The 27,162-nt window shown below is 40.7% G+C and overlaps 1 protein-coding gene across 6 annotated transcripts in view; it reads left to right on the top strand.

Moving 5' to 3' along the window:
- The first annotated feature begins 1,985 nt into the window (after positions 1-1,985).
- The window catches only part of SNTG1 (syntrophin gamma 1), a 344,915-nt gene continuing 319,738 nt past the window's right edge, over positions 1,986-27,162 (top strand). For all 6 annotated transcript variants that reach the window (XM_071804126.1, XM_071804127.1, XM_065832962.2 and 3 more), the window contains exon 1: positions 1,986-2,407. The gene's annotated coding sequence lies outside the window, so the exon portion shown is untranslated. The remainder of the gene's footprint in view (positions 2,408-27,162) is intronic.

Raw genomic sequence — 27,162 nt, 5'->3', positions numbered from 1 at the left:
AGGGAAGATAACTTGGTTAGCTTGTAGCTATCAAGAACTCTGTTAGCATCAATCAGCATTAAGAAATAGGGAAAAATAAGGATCTGTATCCCTAGATGAGAACTGAAGTACAAATCTGTTCAATTAGGCATGAAACCTATCATTGCATATTCTTATGCATTTATCAACTCCGTACTTAACTGTACTCTTCATAGCAACTCTATTATACTTGCATTTAGCTTGCATTAAGCCATCTTTTTAAATCCTTTTCCGCTTTAATCGTTCACTGCACATTATTGAAGTTAGTATTTATAAAAGGAATTCATAAAGAGCAAAACCATTTTTGTTTGCACTAGCTTGACGGAAGAAGACCCCTTAACTGTAAGATGCATATGAAAACCACTTTTCATTCCAATAAGCCTGAACGAGTTGAGAGGAAAATTGCTGGCAGAGGAGTAACAGTAAAGCAAAGCTCAGTTTCCTTCTACCGGTCTTTTGTTTTGACCACCCTTCCCGATACCCTCAGCTTGACAACATGAAAACACTTCCAAGAGTAAAAACGGGACCCAGAAAATGCGGATGAGTCCACGGCCGTCCCCGTCACGGGCGCCGGCTCTGCCCCAAACTGAGCTGCAGCAGAGGCTCCGTTGTCCCGCAGCGACAACCGCGACACTTCCCTGCCCGCTCCCGCAGGTCCCCCACCGCGCCGGCGAGCGGCGGCGAGGCCGCTCCGCTCCAGCTGCGCTGAACCCCGCTCCCGGCATCGACCGCGGGGGAGGCCGTGGAGCTCGCTGCTCCCCGCAGCCAGAGCTGGGGGGCGGGTTGCTGAGCAGCGGCTCCCTCTGGGCTCCCTCTTTCTTCTTTTTCCTCCTGCGTTAATTCTCCTCCTCCCCCGCAGCCTTCACGGAGGCTGGTCGGTACCTGGCAGCCCCAGTCCCGGGGGGAGATCCGGTTCGCCCGCGGCTGCCGCCCCTCACCGACCTGTGCGTATGGGGTGTATGTGTACATACATACAAATATGCATGATACATACGTGCGTGCGTGTACATCACACTGATCTTTCGCGTTATACCGTATCATTTCAGCCCTGCCCGGCGGGAACAGTGATGCTTACGAGGTGATGCCCAGCGGGGCGCAGTGTGCCGCTGTTAGAGGTGCGGACGTGAGGAGGAGGAAGAGGGAGTGGGGCACGAACGGGCTTTAGCGGGGAGCACTCCAGCACATTTTTCGCCTTTTAGGGCTCACCGTGCTCCGATGCGGGGCAGAGGCCGCAGAGCCGTGGCCCGTGTTAGGGGCTGGGAAACGAGGGAAAGGGTCGCGCCTGAACTGGCAGCACCTCTGCCGCGCAAAGTCAATCTGGCAAAGTGATAAAACCGGCACCAAATTTCTTCCAAACATGGGGGGCGATGCGTTTACTCTCTGGAGAGCTGTTCAGGCGAGGCCCACTCACGCACCCACGAGAAAAGGCGCTCAGGGAAGTTGAGCAAAAACGGAGGCTCAGTGAGGCGGGAGAGCGGGCGGACAACTTTCCCACCTGGGCACGGGGGAGAAACTACAGCCGCAGCAGCCCAAGTCCGGGGAGTGTTACATGGGCTACAGGCGAGTGGGCTCCCCCCTGGCCTGGGAGTACACCTTATTCCCCCGGGGGGCCAGCAGCTCCAGCAGCGCCGAGACCGGGAGCGCTCGATCCCCGCACGCCGGGGGTCACCGGCTGCCGCAGCAAGCCGGACCGAACGCAGCGGGAGGGCCGCTTTCTCCCGGCGTGCCCGGCAGAACCTCCCGCAGCCCGCCGGAGGTGGCCCCCCCAGCGGCGAGGCTCTGCTCCCCGCCTAACCGCCCGCTCGCCCAGCTCCGCCACGGAGGCTGGGCTGGGGGGAGGGCTGCGCGTCACCGGATCTCGTGGCGCCGGCAGCGGGGCGGCGTTACGGAGCACCCCGGGAGCGGTGGGGGGGGGCGGGTGGGGGTCCCGGGCGGGGCCGGCATCGCCGCGGCTGGCTGCGGCCGCGGTGGCGGCGGCGCGCCGCCTCGCATCCCTTCGCCTCGCCTGGCCGCTCGTCGCCGCGGAGGGGCGGCGCTGCCTCCCCGCACTTCCCCTCCCGGCGCCCCCGCTCCATCTCCGAGAAGGGCGCGGGGAGCCCCACGCTCCCCCTCGGCGTGGTGGCGGAGTTTGAGAGGGTGGTGAGGGCTTGGGTGCGATGCCGTGTTAGCCGGAGGGAAGGAGCGCGAGTTGCCGGAGCTGTGGCTGGCACAATGGGCACCGGGCTGGGGGGTGCAGCGGCCGGGCTCCCTGCGCGCTCCGGCTGAGCCCGGAGATGTGCCGGCGCCCTGTGGAAATATTTTGGAAATAGCGCGGAGCGGTCCGAGGAGGACGGGCGGCACAGCGTTTCATCAGCTGAGAGGAGGTCACCCGGTGGTGCTGTGTAGGCAAGTGAGTGCTCTTTTTCTGCTGCCTTTTCGCTGCGTTATGTTCGTCTCGAGTGACTTTTTTTTGCAGCTGTTGGTCGCCCGCTCCTGGTTTGCGGGCAGGATGGTCCGCGGCGTCAGCGGCAGTTTTCAGGCGTCGAGATGCGGGAGGTTTGTTGTTGGGATTGCAAGGGAGCCCCACTCCAACTCTGCCGGCGTCCGGCGTGGTCATCCCGCCGGTGTGGATCTCCGGCGTGGTAGCCGGGAAGGAAGCACAGTGTTCCTGTGCTTCCCACTTCTGCAACTGTTAAGAGGTGATGACTTCTTATAGACGTTAATATAAGTGCCTTCTCCTTTGTGCTGAGCTGTAACTATATTCTAGGAATCTCAATTGCTTTTCATGAGTGCTTGGTAGAAAGGCAGGGTGCGTGCTAGCCTTTCAGACCCACTTAAGATAGGTTTACCCATGGATCAAGATACTGAACCCAGAGTTTTGATTTTTATGCTTTTAACTTTCTTGTTCCCTACCTAGTGATTTTCTTTGAGATGCTTTTGCTGTGAGGATATGGTTTGCCTAGCCTTGTTCATTTGCTTACTTTTAGCCTGTGGATATTTATTACTGTACTTGACATTGCCATTAAACAAAAAAGTTGACTGTGATTTATTTCAGTATATAGAGCATGGTTTTCAGGCAGGGGACTAATTCTGCTCTTGGAGGAACTCCACTTCAAAGGAGGAGGCCCATGGGGCTGCAATCTCTTGCTAAAAATTGAGAGAGCTCAGAGCAGACTTGTTACTCTGCAAAGAACGAATTCTGTTCACCTTTCAGCACTGATACCATATAAGCTAAGCAACCCGTTTTCCCGTACCTATGAAACACCTGTCTCTGAAATGCAGGGGATAGAGCTGTGAATTCTAGGCAGGTTCGGGAGAGAAGGAACTTCAGACAATGTTAAATTAACTTTGCTTGTATTGATTTCCTTGGTGTCTTCTCTCTGAGCCTGAAAACTGCAATCTTTTACAGTGACCTTGATGGATGCTTTGTTCTAACATGAAAGCAGCACAGAATAAAAGCATTTTCATAGATTTATAGCTAAGCTCTGATATTTCACTAAATGCTCAATCAGTTCCAGCGAACATGGTAGTTTTAGCAGGGGCACTGGGCATAGTATGTGTGTGGGAAATAAGTTGGAGAAATAACTCACTAATAGTGACGAAAGTGTAAATTGCAATGTTGGTAGTATATGCTCCAGCAGAAACGTCACTGTGTGAAATGTTTGTTGAATTTCGGATGTTTCATTTTCTAATCAGTGAGATCTCTAGCAAAGTGAAGTGTGGGTGTGTGCGGCAATCTCTGAGCTTCCCAGGTTAATGCACTTTGATTTGTCAGCACAAGAGATCTTTTTGTGCACTGAAATACACATTTTTACATAGATGCAATATTGACATAATAAGATTAAAACATGTTGGGATGTCAGTGTGGTGAATGTGTAACTAACTCAGGTTTATAGCAGGAAGATAAAGTAAGCCTCTCCCATAATGGTGGATGGAGATCACTGTGGGCAAGCTGGCTGAGGAGAGTGTAATTTGTTTCAGTGCAGTTTGTGAAGAATGTTCCTGCGGTTCATATTTCTGACTCTGAAGATACTATGTAACATGATTAGAATAACCGTTGCTAGACAGTGGGAGACAAACCTATCCGTTACTTAAAACACTCAGCATTTCTTGTGTCATAAAAAAAAAAAAAAAAAAGTATAGTTTTTAGCAAAGTCTGCTTTTTTTTTTTTTTTTTTTTTTTGTAGTAATTCCTTCCTCTGTTGCAGAGTGGCAGACTTTCTCTAGGCATGTGCAAGGGAGATCATAAAACACTGAAGCATGCACTGAACTCTTTTGGGCTCCATATTACATTCAAGATTTCTGTGATTAACTTAAGTAACTGCTTATACCTGATTGTGTAAATAAATGGGGTTTAAAAACTGTATCGGCTTTGTCACTTCTGATGCATGTTACAAAGCCCTTCCTTTTCTTTTTAGTCCTTCAGACTAATCTAATGCTATACTCACTTTTTGCCTGGAGAGGAAGAAAGCATAATTTAATGATGCATCATTTGGCTTTTGCAGTATCTTGTCCCATAGCTATGAGATAATCTAATGAAGGTTCCCGTCACTGAATGAAAGAACATGGTGCTCTAGACTTTCACTTACAGCCAGGTTTTCACTCTGGTACATGTCCAAAGAACTGTGTTTTCACACGGTTTGATAGGAGAAAAGAAACATTTCTTTTTCTGTTTTTCTGTTAAAAACTTGAAAAGAAAGGGGAAGAGGTCTTTAAAGATATAATTTAAAAAAATGTCTTTAAGACATTAATTAAGACATCCAATCCCTTTTTTTTTTTTTAATATTTTAATCTTTTGCATGGTACTTGTCAGAAAGCCTTTCTGTGTATTTATACTTCAGTTTAAAATGTGTGTAGTTCTTAATTTTAAAAATTCAGGACTGGCCATCATACAGTTCACGGTCAAGCTATTCTAGTATCCTCTTTAATGTTCAGTATCCCAGTTTGCTTCTATCATTTGAATAATAGATTTCCAAAGTACAGTATACTCAACTGTAGAGCATGCATTTTTATTTTAATACTATGCAAATCACTATCAGAGAAGAGGTTGATTTGGTTCAGAAATTTCGGGGCAAGCCCAGAGATTACATTTCTTTCCTGATTTTTTTTTGTGTTTGCTCAGACATGCTGTTTGGCTTGTCAGGCATAACTTTCATGAACTGGCAGAAAGACCTGTAAGCAAAATTAAACATATCAACAGTTGAGCATTTTTTTTTCTAGTCAGCTCAACCCAGTTGCATGTGCCATTTCTATCTATTCATCTTCAATCAAATATTAAGACAAACAAACAGATAAGAGATGTAGTCTGCTCTTAGTTCTTCCCTCTGAAGTTCTCAGATAAATAACTTTTCTTCATGCTCGTAATTTAGCACTGGTCCTTGTGCCTGAGCTACTAGGAAAACTGATCCTGTCAGTATTTCTTATGAGTAGTCATCACCAGGTCTGCTTGTATGCATTATTAAAAAGGTAAGGAGTTGTGGTGAATTATAAGAAATGTCAAATGGATTTAATGTATAGTGTTTCTTGACCCTTCTCATGGCTGTGCTTTCAGTTCAGGTTTCCAGGGAGAGGCCTGAATGTGGGTGGATTGAATCCCAATTTGAGTCTACTGCATCAACATCTATCTCTGGCAGGATGCTGTGACATTGGCTCAGCATGATTACACAGCTGACCTTCTGTATTTGCCTAGAGTTTTACCTACCCAAACTGGAAAAGTTAGAAAGCCTTACTGTCATTATGGCCAACCTAGGTTTTCTGTATTCCTGTTGCAGATCAGAGGAAGGAGAGAAAGCATACATGAAAAAAAAAAAAAAAAAAAGAAAAAAAACCCAAAACACAACAGATCACGGCTCAAAGATAACAGTTCTAATCAACACCAGGGAATTCAGTGGAGACACAGCCCATGACACTCACATATATATTTAGCTATTCAAGAGACAAATTATTATCTGTCTTGAGAGATTGATTTAGTAGGTGATGTGTCTACTCCTAATGAAGTAGAGGAGCTACGTGATTTGGAAACAAAGCTTCTTTTTTTTTCCCACTGTGTACTTCAGATGTAGCTGTCACTGTCACTTGGGACTCTCAGCCTTATCTTCAGAATTAGCCTGAGTTGGCTGAAAGAGTTGGAACTCTCAGCTGTGTGATGAGTCTGGTGGTGCAGGAGCCAAGGGCTGGGCTGTTTCCTGGCGACTTGCTCTCTTCAATTTCGTATAGTAATGAGTAGAGGGGTGAGAAGCTTGGGATGAGATTAATGTAATGAGTGGTTCTCTGGATTACTTTCGGTAGTGTTGGACAAACCCTTAAAAGTTCTTCACTGTGATACTATTGTGAGACTAACAGTAGATTTGAGTTACATATGTATAATTGTTCTGAAAGCTGGGATTGGAGTTTTGCATGTGAGGGTGGAACATGGATAAATGATACTGCTGGACAAGGTTTGCTGTGCCTATGAAGTATTCAAAATGACTTAGTGATAAGGCAGGGGTGGCTTGTGGAAGGCTGTACTGTACCTTCCACTGAGAAAAGCAGGAGGTCCCTCATGCTAGGATCTGAACAGAGCTGAACAGTCTTGCCCTGTGGGTGGAAGTGGATGTTCCCGAAGTGGAACAAGCCCTGGAGCAGAGTGAAAGTCCCATATCGGTGCTCGCAGGGTGCTTTTCAACAGCCGCTGAAATTCCTGTGTGAGATACGTTTGAGGTAAAGACACTGATGTTTTACTGCTTTAATACTGGCACTGATACTGTCTGTGAAAGAACTCATGGCTTCAGAGATGATGTGAGTGCAATTGTTGGCTCAACTGATTATTCTGCAGGTAGTTATCATCTTGAGAGTGTTGGATTTTTTATTCTTTTTCCTATAAAATATTTGTTATCTGATGTTAGATTTGGGTGTTCCTTCCATGGCTGGGTGAGATTTTGGTTCAAAGGCGTGCTTTCAAGGTAGATGACATGAAGCACTTCTGAAGTGTTGGTTAAAGCTTCTGAGATAACATTATCAGAGGAGGAATAGTATATTAATCAGAATATTCTAAAGTTTGGGTTTATGATACTGTTTTCAATCTCAGTTTATTTATTCAAATAGTGGACAGTGTACTGGCTTTATTGTTGAAGGTCTTAGAAATGACTGTTTAAGTAAATTTCATGTTGCTTTTGGTCAAATTATTTAAATAGACCTATAATTAACCGTGAGCGAAAGCTGTCTGAATAAAACAAAACACATGCCTTTTTCCTCTTCACCTGTTGTATTATAATTATGTAAAAGAATATGACTATCCATGAAGAAATAAGAATGAGAATGCTGTTGGTGACATCCTTCTTCCCCTTTCTGTCAAAAACTAAAGGGTATTTGAAATCATCCTGTGTAGATGACAGAATCTGACGAGTGATAGTAATCTTACCTTCTGATTCTTCTTGGTATAAAGACTATTCTTCTATTTTAATTGAATTTAGTGTAAAAATGTAACTGATTTCAAAATGTACAATACTAAGATCTTAGAAATCTTCTCAAAGTTTTATATTCATATCTAATATAATTGTTAATATGTGCCTTACTATAAAGCATTGGTTCTTATTTACAGAATTGGTTCTGAAATTCTTTCTATGAAATGCTTTGTTATTTCTAAATATATATTCATTCAAAATTTTTATGACAGCTTTCCTTAGTTGCCCCACATGGCAAAATGTTTTGCTTGGCTATTTTAACAGTTGTGAATAATGAACTGTATGTTTCAGCTTCTGCAACACAAATGGACATTGATTTTATTTGGCTTACTTTTGACCCCTAAAGAAGTAAAGCAATTAGAATGATGCTTGTAAGAGAACTGTCTTCTCTCTCTCCTATCTTTTAAAATGTATTATTAACAGCCTTTAAGAACCGATCTACGTTAATCAGATTTCTTTTCAAGTCAAAAAGGAGGGGAAAGTTATCAGCTCTGCAGTTGTCTTGCAGCTCTGGGTTTCATCACACTCAGCTGTCTGCCTGTATTTACTGGTTGGTATTGCAGCTGTATGTTCCTGAATGCAGCAAAATTCAAGAACAGTTCTTTGCGCAACTGTTATAATCAGTGTTTAAGTAGCAAGTATTCATGTGGCAATATAAGAATTGGGTCCATGCAGAGCAGTTGTCGTCATGTAACAAAGCACACACTGATGCATGCATAGAGCTCATCATTGAAGATAGATTTCGACTAAAAATCAGCATCAAACCTTTGTCTCTATGGGTTTTAACATTTGGAGTCCTTTTGTTCTCATTCTGTGGGTTATGTGTTTTGCTTTTTTATGAAACAACTTTATGAACATACTGTGTGATATATAATAAAAAGTATTTTCAAAATCAGCATTATGCTTTAATAACATGGAGGAATGGATGTAAAGGCAAACTGGGGTTACAGTTCTGAGGAGCCAGAGCAGTTAACACCTTATGAATGGGACATGATTGGCCACTCTCAGGGGTGCAGTTAGTGGCAGGACTCCCTGCTGGCAAACTAAGAAACTCTATTAATGTAAGTATAAAAATACCTACAGTATTGCTTTTTCAGCTGAAGGAACTTCTCAATCAAATACAGTGCTGTTTGTGAAGGAATTTTACTGGAGGAAGCCTACTATAAGCGTGCTAGTCGTTTCCAAATAAAGTATATAGAAATCATGACAACATCTGATGATTATCATCTCTTGTTTTGCTTTAACTCGCTGAGATTAGGAAGGACATTCCTGGATAATTGAATGCACAAGTAGAGAATTTCTTTCTACACTATGTCATTAGTCTTTCAGCTAGTTAGTTCTTAAGTATCTGTAGGAATGGTTCATCATATGCTTCTTTTCACAAGTTATTGTCTTACGCAGTTTTGAGGTTAGTCTATTTTCTTGTGATATCTAAATTAAAATTGCCTAAATTTTACTTTATTAATCTAATTTAAATAGCAGCTTTCCTTTTCACTACCTTAAATAGCCTGCTAGTAATCTGAGCTGATCTCACTGATCCGTGATTATACATTATTTTTGTTGTGTTATTATCTATGTTCTTAATGACATTTGTACACCTATATATGTTTGCAAATTTTTCTTGTTCATTAATAAAAAATATAAACCTTCCTGTTCTTGCTATATGGACTATATGTTTGTTCATTGCGTACTTTGATTAATGGAGAAGTTCAGTTGCTAACAACGGTTTTATATTGACATTTATTGCTATGCTGCTACACAACATGCCCTTTTATGGACCTCTTATTGCTTCTTTTTTATCCCTTCTTAATGATATTGCAGCAAGTTTTCCTGAAATTAAAATTTTAAGATTAACCTAAAAGAATATTTATTTTCCTTGTTTAGTACATTTTGCATCCAACTGAATTTTTTCTCAGGTCTGAGCTTCTGTGCTAAGTTTTTGGTTTTTGTTTTTGTTTTTTGTGGTCCGCTTCTGTGTGTCTATGTACAACTCTTCATATTACCCTTTGTATACTGTGTGCTTACAGGACCAAGTCTATGACTTTTCGCTTTGAAATCAGACTTGATTTTTGCTCTTATAGTTAACTCTTTGCTTTATATGTTAACTACAATCACCTAACTGCAGAAAAGTCATACTTTTGGGGAATGGGAAAAGAAATTATTTGGGGACAGGTTACCCTTTGGAAAATTACAAGAATATCATCTGGTATCTGCTGAAAGTAACTAGATCTTTTCTGTTAAGTTCATACATTGTATATGGATCCTTTTTTTTTTTCAGTATTGAATGAGATTACTTAGATCTTTTAAGGTATATTTTCAGGTTTCAACCCTGAACTGGATAATTTTTGCCTAAAAATGATAATTTAGCTTGATACAACGTTATTGTTTTCTGCAAGGAAATAAGGGATTGAACATATAGTTTGAATACATGGAAAAATCAGATATAGAGACTATTGCACTGTAGACTTTATTATGTTATATTTGGGAAGAAGCAGGAAGCCTGCTTGATGCACCCAGTTTCCTCATCAATGTTGTTGCTGTATTGAATATTGTCTGTAAAAAAGCTGATAATATGCCGAAGGTCATAATCTTAAAATAATTGCTGTAGAAAATATGCTTATCAAAAATAATATGGGAAATTTTGTGAAGCAGGAAAGATACTAACGTGCAGGTTGGTTGATACATCTAATTAAGAAGTAAGTCTGTTATTCTGAGAGAGAGAGGGGTATCCCTCAGATTCCTGTTAAGTGAAGCGAGTTTGGGGATGATGGTAAAACTTAGGAAGTGGTTTAAATATCACATGATCTCCATCCTTGAAAAAATATTTTGTTATAATGGAGAGAAAAGCGGAGTCATATCCAGTGTGGCTGAATGGCTAGCACAGGGGGAGGACATCCAGTTCTGAGACAGCTGTCAGGCAATGGACCAGAATCTCTGCTCCCTCAGCCTCCAGGTTTTGTGGCTGAAATGTTTGGAAAAAAGTATGGGATGTCAGCAGTGGAGAAAGACTCTTGTTGCACTTTTGTTAGGTCTTTATTTTAGCCTTGTGAAACAAGTAGATTCAAGACAGCCTCCATTTGTGTAGGTAGTGAATCCAGCCAGAGTGATCTGGAGAAGTTCCTGTGAAGCTCTTGCACCTAGGGGAAGGGATATAAGGAATTTGCAGCCTTGTACAGCTTCCCACTAAGCTCTTGACACTCAACGGGGTTTAAGATTGCATGATGCTGTGTTTTAGGGAAAGGGTTTTTCTCCAGTCAATCCACACCAGCACTTTTGCAAGAGACGGTCCTGCGAATATGGGATCTGCTTCAACACATTACATTATTTTCTAACAATCTTTCCTTGCAAGAATGTTTACTACAGTAGATTCAAATAATACCTTTTGATGGTTTTAGTCTGTGTTCAGTTTCAGGAGGTGTTTATATTCTTAAAATTTATGACGAAACATTGTGCCTGCTTATCCTAAAAAACAGTATCAGAGAAGAATCAAATATGTTTCCTACTGGGTAGCAGTAGGGAAAGATTAAGACCTGATTTGAAGTGCCTGTTTGAGAAATATCCCCAGACTTAGTGTATGCCCTCTAGTAATGAATGGGACAAGCTACAAAAAATTGTTGTCACAGAAAATCACAGTCAGGAACCTGCAAATGCAGGTGAGCATATCAGTATGTGCTTTGTTAGGAGAAGAAGATGTGGTGCAGCTGCTGACCTTAGACATTGTAACTCTATATGCAGAGAGAGATGGGACCTTTAATGGGAATTCCTCACCCTAACTATGCATACTATGACAAAGCCAGGAGGTATTCTCTGAATCTCAACACCAAAACCCAGAAGAAATCTACAAGCATCTTTTCCCTACTTTTTTCTTGAAGGAATTCCTTATGCCAGTGAAATGTTTACCAAGTAGAGGAGAAGCATTTAATGGGTTATAATGTGTTATGAAAGTCAGTAGTAATGACTATTCAGGTGACAGAACTACAAACTCTTTAAGTGTTATAAGATGCAGATAACATGTCACATACAGCTGTTCATTGAAAGAATGATAGTAGTTGCTTAAGAATATTGATAGGGAACTCTGCTGTTTTTCACTTTGGGTTTTTATTGCCACCTTTTGCTCTCAGGAGCATAAAATGATGTAACACTTTTCCTGCTAGCTACTGCATTGTAGTACTGACCACCATGTGTATATGGCAGTATGCCTTCTATAGTTCTTTGATGGCTGCTGGACTGTAAGCCTGAGATCACCAGTACCTGGAGTCATAAATATATAAATAGACTGTATGAAAAAAGGCAGAAAAATACAGTGGGTTTATCCTGTGATAGAGAGGATTTGTATGACCCTTGAAAAGAGGAAGAGTTGGATAGCTGCGTTTCTAGACAAAGCAGAGAGAGGACTGCAAGAAGGACCGAAGGAAGGTGTTTGATAAGAGAACTACTGTCCATGTTCTTGAGGGGAAAGTGGTGCTTCCCAAGACTGAAATTGTTCAGTAATATTCAGAGTTACATCCTTGAAATATGGACCTGCAACTCAGGCAGAAGAGTTCTGCCAGAAGCATGTTCTCTGTCCAAAAGAGAAATGACTGGGAAAGACTGTATCTGTGTGATTGTTCTCCAAAAGTCCCAGAGGTTCCCCATGTTTAAAGCAGGACCTCATGTGCAGGAATTCAGTTGCATCCTTAGACAGACCTCTCACTTTGGTTGGCCCTTTTGGCAATGTAGTTGAGATGCTTTGAGTCTTCAGGCTATTTGAGATTTGCCTTAGTGCACCACAAGCAAAAAGGAAATTGATGAGATCCTCAGATTGTCTCATGTTAGGAGAGATGCAAAAGTGGCATCATCAGGATTTCTCCTCCTTTTTGCCCTGCCATACATGTATATACATGTATCTCTGGCTCAAGATGAATGCTGCAATAAATTTGGTTTCATACACACACACAATTGTTGTAATAGACTCTGCAGTATGTGGAGATGAAGTGGAGTTACGGACTTCATTTCACAATTCTAATTTCCCTAGGAAAATTGTCTGGGCACCTTCTTTTCCAAATGTAGAGTAGAGCTGGAACAAATAGCTGGAAGCACCTCTAAAGGCAACTATAAAAGTGTAAAATTAAGATTCTGAGCTTTCTAAATACTAATTCTTCTTCAAATAAAGCAGGTAAGAAGGAGGCTGCTTTCATGGATTGAGTGTCTATTTTATTCCAGTTACAAAATCATACACAAGATTTACTTACATTCCTCATTTTGGCAGCAGAATTGTCTTTTCTGGATGGTGAGAAGTATTTTAGATCATCTCTTGTTGCAGGTATTTAAAATGCTGGAAAAAACCTCAGCAGAAATGCTCACAAAAACCATACAGTACTTTGAAGTTTTACAATTACAGCTAAATGTCACTTTCTGCAGATTTATGGCATGTGAATAGCTGGAGATGCTACTGCAGGGAAAGCTAGTTCTTTATTTTTAAAAATATACATCTGCAGCAGTAACCTATACTTATGAATGTAGAAACTGTTCTGCTATGTGTTCAAAACCTATGGTTTTGCCCAAAACACCCGTTTATTTGTTTGTGAAAGCTTTTTCTTAGCTTAAAGAGAAGGTATAATTACAAAAATACCATCTTTTATTTGAGAGATTTTTTTAACACCATCCATCTGAAATGCACTTTTGTATTTAAAAATTATGAGAAACAACCTGAAAACATGCTTTTAAGTACCACAGAGTAGTGCTAGACATCAGAATTATGGTCTCTTATACAAGCCAGTTGTTTTCACAGTACTATGGCACATTCAGGATGCAGATTAGGGGTAGTATTTGATCTCTGAGTTTTCGACTGTGCAGACAAATCCAACACAGTGAGTACACATGCAAGATGCTCTAGATTGGGAGTAACTGTGTATAGCAATAACACCTATCTATGCAACATTTGATTTAGGATGAAGGTGCCCCTAGACTCTGCAAGTCACATCTCTGAAGTGATGCTTCAAACTGTAAAACAAAGGGAAGTAAAAATTCAATAAAGAAGCAATTTATACAAACAATTACTGTAGGCAAAAATCATAGATCAGTAGAACATGCAACCATCTGCTGGCCTGGGGTACTGGCATAGCCAGGCTCTTATTGCCAAACCTGAGGAGAGGCCAAACCATGATGTACTGGTTAATGCTGGTTCAGAAGGGACAGCTGCTTTCTAATTTGTTCCACTCTTTTTGGTACCCGTAATAGATCTGTACCTGAGGGTGAATTTAAACTCTGGACCTAGTGTCTCTGGATCTAGCATTTAAATATTCACAGTAATGCTGTATTACACTGGTTCCAGTGATGTCTTGTTCGTGTGCACTGGTTGACCAAAAAGCAATCTTCCACTCAGATTCAGTTCCTTTTTTTTTCTTTTCCTAAGTTTTCATCTGCTTGCGTGTACCACATTATTTCTGCGGTTTTGTCTAACACAATCAAGAAGAAAACTGAGAAGAGTCAGAGTTAACTTTTATGCCAAAGTCTGGGGCCCATGAAAGAAGGTTGCATGTTTAACCAAAACAAAGCTTGTTGTTATGAGTCATAAAATATAATAATTATTATTTCTTATGACAGAAAACTTGGTGTGTTACATGCAGCAGATATCTAAAGTGAAGGATACTGCTGCTCATAATCAGAAGTCTTGTCTGTCCTGTAACTGCTGTAAAGGAGACACTGTGTGTTGTTCTCTGCATAGAGAAGTGGTTTTTGGCATAACCCTCATGGCAGCCATACTGCTGATTTCCCTAACAGTCTGCATGAGCTTGCTTGGAGGAAGAATGCAGGTGTTTCGTGAGAGCATGACAGGCATGATGTGTGACTGAATCAGCTCTTCTTCCTTGACAACAGAGAGGATGTTCTTCTTCTGCAATCTCAGTTTTCGTCAGCCTGAAAAGACTTTGATTTACTGAAATATGCAAGGCAGCTTCTGAAGTGTGAAATGATTTATATGATGATTCCACCCGTCTGAGTATCTACCTGGTATCTGGAGCCTTGCTGGAGTGCTTCTATTGAAAGAAGATAAAAGATGCATATTGGAGGTTTCTGTGATGGCACACTCTTTATTTACAAAGATTGGGGATAATGTTTCTGTTACAGGTCACTGACAATGCTGCAGATAGCTACTTACTGCAAAAACCGCCTTTGGGGTAAGTGTTGTGCCCCACGAACTTTGAGCTCTGTTTCTTCTCACAGCCATGAGCGATATGATGTCTCTTCCTGTCTCCTGTCTTGCATGTTGTGGCTCTTTAAGTCTTTAGCTCCCGCATTTGCAGTTCATCAGCACGAGGAAGGCCACGCATTACGTTCCTTCTGGCCATCTTCTTGGGTGGTAGCCTACAGGACAGTGTGCAATTAGTTGTCATTGTTTATGAGATTCCTAGTTCTGAGACTTGCTGGAAACCTGTGATATCCTCAACATAGTAATTGTATGATGGCATGATACGATGTAAAAGTACCAAATTCAAATAAATGGTAAGCGAAGAATGTTTCTTTGTTGTTCATGTGTACAGTAGTGAGCATAGATGGCACCTCTTTGAGATACAAGGTGCTATCATGATAGAAGTAAAAGTGCCTTGAGTGAAGAAGGCTATTGTCAACTCATCTGTAAAACTTCAGGTATAACATGTGTTTCTATTTCTGGTTGCTGTTACTTATATACAGTGAATATACTTCCCTTAAATTGCCATAAGTTTAGATTTTGGTTTTCAGCCAAGTTTTCCTGAGGGGATGACAAAATTAGCAATTCGAGAGCAGCTCATTTTAATAATTTTGAGGATGGTACCTAGTTAGAGCTTCACATTTATGATTTCCCTGCCAGTATTTCTGTTGTATCCTTTACAGGCTTATCACTTGACGGTATATGTTTCCAATGTGTGTACACATCTGTTTGTAATAGATACATGTTTATATGTCTGTGTTAAATATGATAGATACTAAGTGCTTGTCAGTCTTGATAGCTGTGGAATTTGGAAATCTATAACAAGCCACATTATATGTCTGGATGTTCTTGGGGCTTTTTTTAAACCTACATAAAGCATATGGTGGCCTGTGCTTGTACAGGAATTTACACTCTTTCAAATAATCTTTCTCACTCTATGTACTCTCCTCAAATCTATTCAGAATCACAAGTGAGGATCATCTTCCTGACCTGTTAAATCTTCTCTTTACACTCCACTGCTGGTTCCTCCTGTCTCACATCAAGCTGAAGCGCTCTCTTTGTTTTCAAGGGCTTTGCTTAGTAAAGGGAGCACTAGGTGCTGTATTTAGCAGCTTACTGAGATTTTTGTTCTTACCACTGGTCCACCACTGTCTGAATTGTCTGTTCTGTCCCTTGAAATTTCCATAATACATTTTTCTGTCTCACATGAAAGTGAAAGTGTTCTGGCTTTTATAATATTCAGTTGTTACCTTAACTTCTATAAGGATGCTTGCAGATGGTTTCTATCTGGAACTGATTTCAAGAATAAATGAGTTTTTTCAGTGGTTCATTTTGAATAATTTCATATGGATGGTTTTATATAATTCAGTGAGATCTTAATGACTAATTTTCAAGTAATGGAAATTTCACTTTTTTTCATTTTTGTCCTGCTAATCCAATAATAGAATCTACTTAATATATAATGTTGTGTATTAAAACATACTGGCACAGAGCATGAAAACAGTATTTCTTGTTTCAATAACTACGCTTGAATATTTAATTTAAAACTATTTAAGATACATTTATTCAGTGAAATTGTGGATGCTTGATATGAATGTTTTTAGACATCTGCCTTTAGGCTGTACATACCAGACAAGGGCAGATTACCTGGAAATGTACTTTCAGGTTGATAAAACATCCCTGTTCTGTTTATGGATGAGTCTTCAGCATTTGACCTCAGTCATGACAGTGGTTGGTGTTAGATTCCTTGAACTTAAACCCATTTCTATTTGTCAAGCAACAGAAAATTCGAAGTGCTAATGTCAAGAGTTGAGTTTAAAATTACATGAAAAGGACTTAAGAACAAACAGCTCAAACAATTGATATTACACATCTTGGTTTGAATGCACAGTGAATTAAAAAAACCCCAGTGAATTAGTGAAGAGAAATTTTACTCTTGAATCCAGGCTGTAAAACTGTGAAGTGTGGGGAGACCCAAAAAGAAGATGTGGATCCTGGTGTGTGTTGCATCGACTCCTTCCTGAGTCCCCACCACCCTTATGAAAGGTTAATGTGGGCAGCAAACACTCAACTAGACAGTGCTGGACGACTTCACTGCTGACCTACCTCCTCCCTTAGAAAATTTTTCTTTTTTTTTATAATGCATACTCTCTTCCTCGGAGTTTGTCATTCAAATAAACATACTGCTGAAAGAAAGGACTGGTGAACCCTTCTTAACTAGAGAGAACCTGGGCTGGGAGGTGGGTTGATGTGTGGGTTTTGTGGGCTGATCAGAAGCTATGTGAACAACTGACAGTTAAACTGGTCTGTTATTATTTTTTTCCAAATTACCTTCTCTGTAATTTAGAGAAATTTTACCTCAGACTTTTCTATGTGTAATATTTTTCCTTATTGAAGTTTAAGTGAATTTCAAACCTGTAAGTTGTTTTCATTTAGGCTTAGTTATTTAACTTCAGCAATACCAAGTCTACTGAATAGAGTGAGATCTCAACAGGGAACTGGGTCTTCTGAATTAGATTTACCCTGTGATCATCCCATAAGCCTGAGCAAGTCACATACATTTCTTTTGACTCATTTATCCCATTTAGCTTAAAATCATACTTTGTGGGCACATGGGTTAGTACTTTGAGACTTCATTAATAAATGGTTACATAAAGGCTTATTCCTCGTAGTTAGAGACAATGGAGGCATGTAGTGTGTTAGATACAGATTTACATGCGTTTTTGGTTTCATGGAGTATTTTTCATGATCTAGTAGCAAATTCCTGTATACTTAAGTCATTGCTTTCTCTGATGTATTATTATCTTTTGGAAGAACATTACACAAGTCTGGAAAATAATTTAATATGCTGCAGGAGCATTTAAAATGGATTAGTCTAAATCTATTCTTGACATAAATTAAATTTGATATGAAGTCATGTTTGCTCATTTTCTAGTCTCTATCTTAATTGATGCATTGTAAGGAGGAACACTTGGAGGTCTTGGGATTCATGAACTATAATAAGAATTTGAAGGAATCTCTGTGAGCATTTTTTCTGTGAATAGAGCTGAACATATGGGATAATAACCTGTGCTACTTTTTAAGTTCTGACTTAAAAAAAAGATCTTTTTCCAGTGTTAATATGTAGTTTGAAAACTGCTGTAATTCCGTGGGCAAATCTGGATGTGGACTTGATATGATGTTGCACTTTTCCTGTTAGAGGAAACAATCAAAATAAAACTAAAATATAAGAGTCATTTGAATGAAAGTGGAAAGACAGCCTTATATGAAGCCCTCTGGAAAACACTGTCAAACCAGCTTTTAACACTTTGTTCAGCCTTGCTGCAGATAGAGTTATGCTAACACAGGTGTCTGGCTTTTGCATTGACCAACACATAGACTTGCAGATCATGCACCCTCATGCAACATAAACTCTTGAATTCCTACTTTGTTCTTATTTACAGATATAGGTAGATGTGGTGTTTTTTGTTTTCTTTTTTTTTTTTTTTTTTCCCCCAAGGTATGTGATTTTGAGGGAATGATGCTGGTTTACAGAAACACAATGGTTGTTAATAAGAATCAGATACTTTGACAGGAAAGCAGAACAGGGTTAGCACGGCTTCACCATGTTACTGAAAGAAGCCAGAGAGTTGTGGCCAATGGGGCAGAGTCTAGTCGGAGAGCTGTATCTAGTAGAGTCCCTCAAGGGTCAGTACTAGGACCGGTATTATTCAATATATTCACCAGTGACTTGGATGAGGTAATAGAGTGTACTACCAGCAGGTTTGCTGATGACACCGAACTGGGAGGAGTGGCTGACATGCCAGAAGGCTGTGCTGCCATCCAGTGAGACCTCAACAGGCTGGAGAGTTGGGCAGGGAATAAATTAATGAAATACAACAAGGGCAAGTGTAGAGTCTTGCATCTGGGCAAGAACAACTCCAGGTTGCAGTATAAGTTGTGGAATGACCTGTTGGAGAGCCATGCAGGGGAAAGGGACCTGGGAGTCCTGGTGGACAGCAGGATGACCATGAGCCAGCACTGTGCCCTTGTGACCAGGAAGGCCAATGGCATCCTGGGCTGTATTAGAATGCGGTGGTTAGTACGTCAAGAGAGGTTCTCCTTCCCCTCTACTCTGCCCTCCTGAGACTGCATCTGTAATATTGTGTCCAGGTCTGGGTCCCTCAGTTCAAGAAGGATAGGAAACTGCTGGAGAGAGTCCAGCGCAGGGCAACGAAGATGATTAAGGGAGTAGAGCATCTCCTAGATGAGGAAAGGCTGAGAGAGCTGGGTCTCTTTAGTTTGGAGAAGAGAAGACTGAGGGGTGACCTCATTAATGTTTAGAAATATGTAAAGGGTGAGTGTCACGAGGATGGGGCTGGGCTCTTCTCACTGACAACCAATGGTAAGACAAGGGGCAATAGGTACGAATTGGAACAGAGGAGGTTCCACTTAAATATGAGAAGAAACTTCTTTACAGTGAGGGTGACAGAACACTGGAACAGGTTGCCCAGGGAGATTGTGGATTTTCCTTCTCTGGACACATTCAAAAACCTGCCTGGACACATTCCTGTGTAATCTCATCTAAGAGTTCCTGCTCAGACTGGGGGATTTGACTAGATGATCTTTCGAGGTCCCTTCCAATCCCTTACGTTGTGATTCTGTGTGATTCTGTGATTCTATATTAGGCACGTGTGTGTAGAATTAATGATGAGTACTGTGTAATTAGCATAGTAGTGACAGTGTAAGAGAGTCATCCTCTTCAAGAAAAGAGAGAAGAGCTGTCCATCGTGATCCTGTCTGTCCAACAGCACCTTGTCAGTGGCTCATTCTGCGGGTTGAATCAGCCAATAGGTGTATTAGTTGGTGGTGTGAGACATTAAACCACTTACAACTTATGTTTTGCTTTCCTTGCACACTATATATGCTCCTTAGCAAAGATTTCTAGTGCCATTGTCTTTCTCTTCCACAGCTGTCTTGTTATTATAAAGCAACCACTGCAGTGGATACTCAGACTGCATCGCTGTTAAGACTGTGCTTTGCTTAATAAGAAGTTATTGTTTCAATACAGTATTTTGGCATAGCATTGGGCATTGCATAATGTTTTCTCTCTAAATGAGATAACCCACTGCGGTCTTACGTGTATTACATTTAAGTAAATAACTCTGTGGTCCCACCACTGTAGGACCTCGGTGCCTCCACAGCAGTTAATAATTCCGCAAGCAGTGCTTTCATTTGTCTTCACTTTATTTTAAGGCGATAGGTTATCTATCAGGAATAAAAGCTCACATCCCTCGTGGATGTATTAATTTTCAATAGGATAAATAATGGAGGCTGTTTTATCCAGCTATGTGTTTGCACAAAACCTTTAGGAAATTTTATTGTCAGTGCTCCACACCCTGTGACCCATTTTGTTGAGACTGAGAGAGGAGAAGAGACTGAAAACTAATAAATGCTTTTGGAGATGTTCAGACATGCAAGTATTTCTCACATGTTCACCCTTGCATGGGCATATACATATGGCATGATAGCGCAAACTATATTTTCTTACTTAATCAAATTTAAAGATAATGACAACTATGCCAACATGTCCTTTGTTTTTCTGTTACTCTCTGGATGTTTTGCATACTATCTTGTATTTCACAGAGTAGAACAATCCTGTATTTATAGAAAATGTATTGTGAGTCCTAGTTAAAGCTTATTGTGGCCAAATTAGCAATTATGATACAACTGGGGAATGTAGTTTATTAAGATAGTTGGGGATATGAGACATAGGCTTCCATTAATTTGTCTGAGTACTTTTTAAATGATGGCTGGGGGACTGTGATATTTATTTTAGTGTTCAACGAATGGGCTACAAGGAACTGTGATCAGTGGAAGCAGGCATTTTGCAAAGAAACTGGACGGATGAAAGGCTAAAAAACTTCTGCCACATAATTCTGGGCTGCACAGTTCATCATTATCCAATCACAAAGATTCAAGCATTTTAGAGCTTAGAAACTGTGAAAGTAGAGATCCTCAACAAAATGTCCAAGGGCACAAGCGAGCCCTAAAGCCTGATTCAAATGCACAGTGATAAAATTTCAGGACCCCTATTTACATTTAAATGTTTATTAATATTTTAACTTTTAATTTTCCTTTAAGTGACCTATGTCTCTCTCCCATGCCAGATTTCCAGTCTTTGAAAAAATTGTAAACCACTCTCACTGAAAGAAGAGTTATCACTTTGTACTCTATCATCATTCCTGTAGCAGTGACACAGAGGATTATGTAGTGACATTTTTGGCTTGCTGATTGGAAATACATTTTTTTCCACTTTTTAGCTTTACATTTTTTTTTGTGATATGTAACACACTAAAAGGAATTTCAGACAAATTATCAAGTTCATTTATTGAATACATCCTGTATTTTGTGGAAGAGATTGTTTCTAGAGTCAGTCAGATATACCAGTGTGCATGTAGTTCTCTTCACAATTAAATGTAGCATTCAGAGTTGCATTTTTAAACTATGTTAAACAAACTAGTGTAAGAACTGAGGGGAAAATGTCTCACTACTAGCAAAAGTGGCACAATTTTTAAACTGTCATAGTGTTTGCTGTTGGGTTTCTGTTCAAATGCTCTTTTCTAACTGAGTGTGTTTTCTGTAAAAAGACTAAAATTTCACAATGATAAATTTTAGTTAAATTTTGCTCCTGGCAAAATACTAGTGCATGCATGCTTTGGATCCCTGCAAAACTGGGTGGAAAACAATAGAAATACAAATATGAAGCTGAGCAATGATGACTTTGGTTATTTAAAAATCTGTGCTAAAAGAGATTAAGGTTGATCAAAACACTTCTGGTTGTTTTTTGCCCTCCACTGGAGGAATTTGCTAGGTTTCCTCTTATGAGTTCTTGAGCATTAGTTAATCCAGAAAATGATGCCTTTATTAACTGCTCTAGGCATTGGAGCCAAGGTTCCCTTGCAACCTGTGGTGCAGACCACGGTGAGGCTGGCTGTCCCCCTGCAGGCCATGGAGGTCCATGGTGAAGCAGAGACCCACCTGCAACCTGTGGAGGAACACCCATCAGAGCAGGTGGATGCCTGAAGGAGGCTGTGATGCCATGGGAAGCCCATGCTTGAGTAGGCTCCTGGCAGGACTTGTGACCCCATGGGGGACCCACACTGGAGCAATCTGTTTCTGAAAGACTGCACCCATGCTGGAACAGTTTGTGAAGAACTGCGTCCCTTGGGAAGGACTTGCGTTGGAGAACCTCATGTAGGACTGTCTCCCATGGGAGAGACCCTATAGTGGAGCAGGGGAAGAGTGTGAAGGGTCCTCCCCGTGAGAAGGAAGGAGCAGAAGAGACAATATGTGATGAACTGACCACAAGTCCTGCTCCCTATTCCCCTGCACCTCTTGGAGGGAGGAGGCAAAGAATTCAGGAGCAAAGTTGAGCCAAGGAAGAAGGGATGAGTGGGAGGAAGGTGTTTTAAGATTTGCTTTTATTTTCTCCTTACCCTATTCTGATTTGATTGGTAATAAATTAAAGTCATTTCTCCATGTTGAATCTGTTTTGCCTGTGACAGTAATTGGTGAATGATGTCCCTGTCCTTACCTTCACTTGTGGGCCTTTTGCTGTATTTTCTGTCCCCTGTTCAACTGAAGAGGGGAATGACAGAGTGGCTTTGATGAGCACCTGGTATCCAGCCAGGGTCAACCCACCACAGGTTGATTAAGCTTCCATAATTGAGGAATAAAGCTTAAACTATGAAAATATCATCAGAAGCGCTACAAAAAGAAGTACGGATGAGATGAATGTACTTCTTACAGTGAAACCAGCACTTGCACTATCAGTGCTGAACTGTGAAAGGGTTCTGCACCTGACCACTACTTTCTGAACTGGAATCTTATGAGCACGCACAATTATCCCTGAATAGTTTCAGATGTCCCAGAGTACTCACATTATAACTAACTACATCTCTTAAAGAAAATAGAAGGCTACTTTTTACTTCTAGTAATGCCTGAAGTGTCATCATTTTCTGAGTCTTGTAGTTTTCCTCTTGTGGTGGTAATTTTATCAACAGTACTTCATTTATCTATACTTGTTTGTCTTTTGTACACATTGTTTATATACAATTTAAAGACTTTCTTTACCTCCTTCCTAACTTCTTATTTTGCATGCTGTCAACACAATTTGTGCTATTCTCACCTCCCTCAGTCTTCCTAACTCTAGTTATCACATTGTTTTTTCTCCTAATTTTTCCTCAGTGTTACTGGTTTTACTTACCTCTTCCATTTCCTTTACCCATTTCTTGCAACTTAACATTGTCTCTCTGTCTCTCTCCGTTCCTTTTTTTTTTTTTTTTAGTCCCTTCCTTCATGGATGTTGACAATCATGGAAATGGTCATAGCTGGAAAAAAGAATCTTTTGTACATCATGGAATAGTCATGTTTCAGATGATATTTTTGCAGATGTAACTGTAAAATAATTAGCAACTAATCTCATTAAAGTGCTTCATCCCACTGAAGAATCTTAAACAGCTGTGTCAAGGTTTAAGCTGTTTTCAGCTTTAACACAGTGGAAAACAGAACCAATCAGCCAGTAAGAATGTGTGTTTAGTAGGGACTATGAATATGGGTAGAAGAAAAAATAAGACAGTGAGCAGTAGGAGCTCATGTGTGATGGGCTTCCACCCATGACAGAGCCCCTTTATCATAGTTACTGTTTCTGCTCCTGTGTTGTCACTTCCGGTAATCTTTTGGAAGCTGGCAATGCTTCTGGCATTCTGAGAAAATACTGCTAATAAGGAAATTCTTCTTTTGTTGTCTGCAACGTTGGTTAGCTCTTCGCTGCTTTCATTATCACAGAGATGGACTTGATTTTGCTTAATGAGCAATGAGGCTGGAAGGGACGGGCATAAACACAGCTTGGGTCACATTGTGGAAGAAAGCTTGTTTGCCATAGCTAGATCACATGGTTTTCTCCCACAGATCTTCTTCTCTGATAAACATTACATCTCTGTTTATAAGGGTCTTACAAGCTTTAAAAAGAGATATTTTGGTTTTATTTATGTTCTCTTGCAGTATCTCCCCAAGAAGAGCGTCAGTCCTATTTGTTCAATTATCTTAATTACAACAATATTTTTTTACTGGTTTGACATTGATGACATACAAACTCAGAAAGGGTCAGAGCAAGCATAAGGGAAGAGCGATTTAAAGCTGACACCAGAAAAGCACCGTTTAGGTAGGAGCTGGTTGTGGAGGAGGTGGTGGTGGCTGTGTTAGTCTGAGTTTGCAGGTGCCAGGAACAGTAATACCAGGAGAGCAGCATGTGCTGCCCCTGTCCTTCCCTTCTGGATACACCACATGAACAAGAGAGAAACCATCTGGTGGGAGCTGTGCTGGGGACACCACAGGTGCCAGGGCTGTTGGTGCCTGCGGTGACTCTGCTGGCTGTTCCACCCTCTGCATCCAGCCAGCTCGAGCGCAGTGCGGAAAGCATTGAGGGAGGTTGCTGGTCTCAACTTCACTGCTGTCTGCCTGGCCTTCTTCTTCACCCAGGTGGCTGTATGAAAGTACTGACTCCTGCATGCATTCTCATGCTCCCCTGCTTACTTAAGAGATTGTACTGGTATATAAATCAGTGGTGGCTGCTTGGGCTCTTTGTACAGTAAGCTGATATTGCCCATAACTCACAATTAACAGTTCCTTTCTTGTGGTCTTATGTTATTCTCCATACTTCCTGATTATACTGTAAGTGATCCTTTCAAAACTTCTTGCTAACCCTAGTAAGACAAAGTTGATAAATCATCTAAGATATTTTTGTGTACTGGATGACATTCCATTATTTTAAATAATTTATTAGCAGAAAATTTGCAACGAAAGTGTGCCTGGCTTCTTCAAAACATTCATCTTGACAGTTTATGATCTTTTACAAAATATTTATCTTGTGTCCAAAAACAAAAATAAACCAAGTGACAGGTTTTGATATTGTGTCAGTGGGTTCATGCCACTTTTACATGTTTCTCATTAAAAAAAGATTTGATTCCCAACTGATCAAAGCTGAATAAGCTCGAATGAAATGTTAGGATGCCTTCAGTTCTGAAGACAGCATGAAAGACTTGGAGTGTGGGAGGTTACCACTGAAACTGCCTGGAAACTCAGTATGTTACAAATACAACACAACGTTACCTGTTTCGTGTTTGTCCCTGATACTTCAATGTCTCCATCCAAACTCCGTAGACCCCTTTTAAAATCTATTGTGAATGTTTATCAGTTACTCTGAACAATTTCACAGTCATTTTGTTTTTAACAAAGCAGTGTGAAAAGAGTAAGTCGTAATTTCTTTGAAAGATATTTTTTGATAATAAATTTATTTTCATGTTACACATAGATGTTCACATTCTGCAGGTTGAAAAATGGACAAGTTATCGTGCTAACCATCTCTGTATTACTCTCTCATTATAGAATCATAGAATCATTGTGGTTGGTAGACCCCCTCAAGATCACTGAGTCTAACCATAAATATATATATACACATAAATATATATATGTATAATGCACATAAATTATAGTTGTTCTCATTTTAATTAATTATTTTTTTTTTTTAACCAGAGTCTTAAACTGAGTTTTCAGTCTATAGTTTTGCTTCATTAAAATCAGGAGCTTGCTTTAGGAATCTCTCTCTGCTTTCCCCGATTTCAAAGTTCAAGGTAAAAAACAGAAGCCTATTCTTCATGTATGTCATACCTGCTGAAATATGTGTTTTAACATTGCATCCATTCCAGATCTCCTCAGTGTGTTCTCTTCAGGCTTTCTTTCCTTTCTCCTCTTTCTTTTCTCTTGCTTTGCTCACACACTGCAGGTTAGATTTTTGAGTGCACTGCTCAGCCAATGTGCCCAAGGCCTGTTCAAGGAGTGCTGCTGCTTGTCCTTTATGCCAGAGGATTTTGTGATGTGTCAGTTTGTCTAGAGTGCAAGATAAGGTAAAGCACCTTTAAAAAATAGCCTTTCAAAAAATGGGAACTGTGTTAGGTTTAACAACAGCCAAGCAGAACACAAAAAAATGTTTGCAGCTTCTGGAAACTAAGATAACTTCAGGAGTGAAATGAAATGTTGCAAATAATTCTGCTCCACATATGTTTTGGTGTATCGAGAGATTTGTTTCTTAGCAAAAACCATGTACCTTGACACACTCTTATGCCTTTCATATTTCCGTTTGTCCTCCTTTTAAATGTATACCTATATCTTTGTAACCAAAGCTCATTTTTAAACAAAATGTATTTTACTGTCATTCTCCAAAAAGTTTTACTGAATATATCCACCTGTATTTCTCCTGCACGTGACTTGTCACATGCTGCCCTCCCCCTCCCTGAGGAGAAACCACCTTCTGAGTTTTGTATTTCAGATAAACCTCATTCTTGCATGATCAGTCTCTGCCTGGTTGCTCACTGAAGCTGATCCCCACACCTGTCCATTTATAAGATTTTTCCTCAAACACTCAGTAGTAATGTTGCACAGAAAGAAATTCTAAGAGTAACACTGAAGAAGGTACACCAGCTGCCAACGAAGTGGCCCTCAAGAAATCCTGCCAATGTTAATAAACCCAGCTCTTTATAAATCTCCACTCTTCTGAGCAATTCGCAGCAGCAGACACATCCTAAAGGGGGGGCGGGGCGGAAATCAAGCTACCCAAAACCTTCATAGTCCCAGAATCTTTATCTGTTTCCGTTCCAGCTGGCTCAATATGTCTGTCTCCAGATCTCAAGATTTTCCTTCTGGGAGAATTAGTTTATTAGCCCACTTTACAGGTAGATTGTTTAAGTTCCTCAATGTGTTTCTATTCATAGCCATGATTAAGTGCCCAGAATTTTTGTTCAGATATCCACCTGTGCACTGCACAAATCAGCACAGTTTGTGGTGTGGATCGAACATCAATTGATGTGCAAGTATGAAGCCCGTGGAGCAAAACTGAGTGTTTTTGGCATCCTGCAGACTTGCAAGACCACATTCCAGTAATCACGAGAGACAGATGCTATGTGCACATAAATCATATGTGTTCAGCAAGAAAATGACTATTACATTTCAGTTTCCAAATAAATATGTCACGGAGGCACCCCAAGGCTAGTTTAAGGGACAATAGGATCCAAAACAACTTTTATTAAACCAGTGAGAAACAGGGTTTTAGCACTCCAAAAGTAACTTAAATACAGGTTCGGATATCAGTTGAGGAAAATTATTAAGGGGCAGCAACTAATAACAGGCGGTCCACAGAGTGCATGCACATGGCTTCACCCAAAACAATGCCAGAACCGTCTCTGAGTCCCGGAGGAGTACACACTTGCCTGAACACGGTGCGGGATTATTCTTAAAGAGATACACGTACTCGTAGTGAGTACGGAAAGTGTACACTCTCGATTCCGCGAGGGTAAATTTATAACACACTCGCAATCCTGCGAGTGTTAATTTACTTACATGTGCAAATGTGCATGGAATACTACATGTGTTTATGTGGAAGCACGGGAGGAAAATACACTCGTGATTGTGCGAGGAAATAATTTAAAGTACGCGTGCAAATGTGCACGGAAAGTACAC

Source organism: Patagioenas fasciata, chromosome 2 (genome assembly GCF_037038585.1).
Source record: "Patagioenas fasciata isolate bPatFas1 chromosome 2, bPatFas1.hap1, whole genome shotgun sequence".
Taxonomy (NCBI): domain Eukaryota; kingdom Metazoa; phylum Chordata; class Aves; order Columbiformes; family Columbidae; genus Patagioenas; species Patagioenas fasciata.
The sequence above is the reverse complement of the archived record's forward strand: the minus strand, read 5'-3'. Positions and strand labels throughout refer to the sequence as shown.